This window comes from Myotis davidii, unplaced genomic scaffold (assembly GCF_000327345.1).
Source record: "Myotis davidii unplaced genomic scaffold, ASM32734v1 scaffold185, whole genome shotgun sequence".
In the NCBI taxonomy this organism is placed as follows: Eukaryota; Metazoa; Chordata; class Mammalia; order Chiroptera; family Vespertilionidae; genus Myotis; species Myotis davidii.
In genome coordinates, this window is record NW_006297811.1 from 4786726 (window position 1) to 4788432 (window position 1707).

The following is a 1707-nucleotide window of genomic DNA, read 5'->3' on the forward strand; positions in this document are numbered from 1 at the left end:
CCTAGTTGGACTTGAGATCCAGACCATCCTGCTTCATCTCTGTAAGAAAAGCAAGTGGGAGATGTCCCCAACATCTTGTCTACCAACACTGGCCAACACCCACTTTGGTCAGATGGTTCATCCTTCCCGCTCTGCCTACCCCTGTCTCCCATCTCAAGCCCACAGGTCATTTTCATCTTCATGCTCCTTCCTCCTCTCTGCCCTACCTCCTCCTCATAGCCTTCCAAGTTGTGACTTTTCTCTCTTCAGATTTTGTAGCTCCTACTAAGCCTCAGAACATATTTTAGCATTTGATGATATAACATCTTAACTAGTCTTATATAGATTGTTTCTCCCCAAAGAACCTCTTAGCCTGTTGGCATAAAATTATTTTACATCTCATTTTCAGTTTTATGCATGTAAAAACAGTATGCTGAAAAAAATAAATTGTCAACACTGAGGTTTCCATGAACAACGCTGAGTAGAATGCACCTGCATAGGCCAACACATGCATACATATACCACTTCTTGAAGGTAAATGTAATGTAAAAGGTCCAATAATTAAGTTAACTTTTTCCCAATAGTTTCCTACTATGCTTTTTCATGTGAAAATGACAATTTAAGTATGTTAGTTCTCATACTTAAATTCCTTCACAATTTAAAGGCACTGTCATTTTTAGAGGCTCACCTCTTAGGAAGAATGCAAAGCTCTCCTCAAGTCACACAGAAAGGCCACTGAAAGGGCCTGTGCTGTTCTTTGCGCCTGTCGCCCCACACGGTCACATCAGCTTACACTGTGCTCAGGCCAGCCCTTCTGACTTGGCCACAGCCTCCCAAAGCACTAGGTCAATAACACATTCCAAATGGGCAACATTGCTTAGAGGCAACTTATGCAGAAAGGCTATCTGTGATGCAGCAACAAACTGAACAGCAACATGTCTGGTTTGTAATGATTAGGATTACTTCTCTCCCCGAAACATTTTGGAAAGAAGTAACGACTACCCAATTACAAGAAATGCCATTTTCCTATTAAATAAATCCTATCACAAGAGAATAAGCTTACCTCCTGACACAGATGTGGAGATTAAGAGAGATCCAGTTGGCTGCTCGTTCAATTTAAAAAACCATGAGTTGATTGTATCATTTCCCTGCGAGGGAACTAGTGCTCTACACTCAGGAAAATGGAGCCCAGTGGTTTCCAAGGTAGTGCAAGCCAAACAGGGTAACCTGATCATTTGTTTTGGCTCATAATCTAGATGAGAATTCTTGTGTCTCTGCTCTTTACAATATACATTAAAAGAGAACTGAACCGGGGTGAATGAATTCAAAGCCACTCATGTACACAGCTCATTGAACATTTCTTTTTATAAAACCTTGTCAGCATTTACACAAAGAAGCTAGAACAATGAGTGTTTCATCTCTTTAAATGATTTTCCAAGGTTATTTATTAAAGCCTAGCTACAAAAAAAAACACCCCAACAAAACAAATTTTAAAAAACCAATAGGCAAAAGAGCAATTTAATTCAGTCTACCTTTGATGGGGTTATTTTAACTTTACTTCATATGCCCTCTTCTTAGAAATCCAGGAGGTAAAAAGGCATTGTAATAATCATTTTCTCAACCCAGGAAACATTGATAACAGACATTTCCTATGCATACAATAGTGATACAGAGAGAGAGAGAGAGAGAGAGAGAGAGAGAGAGAGAGAGGAGAGAGATAGGAGAGAG

The 1707-nt window shown here is 39.7% G+C and overlaps 1 protein-coding gene across 3 annotated transcripts in view; it reads right to left on the reverse strand.

Annotated features, from left to right (window-relative positions):
* The window catches only part of GJB7 (gap junction protein beta 7), a 13867-nt gene that overhangs the window by 9646 nt on the left and 2514 nt on the right, over nucleotides 1-1707 (reverse strand). For 2 of the 3 annotated variants that reach the window (XM_006773478.2, XM_015570316.1), the window contains exon 1: nucleotides 1043-1168. The exons of the other annotated variant lie outside the window; for it this stretch is intronic. The gene's annotated coding sequence lies outside the window, so the exon portion shown is untranslated. Of the gene's footprint in view, nucleotides 1-1042; nucleotides 1169-1707 lie in introns of those variants that run through there. 3 annotated transcript variants of the gene reach the window in all.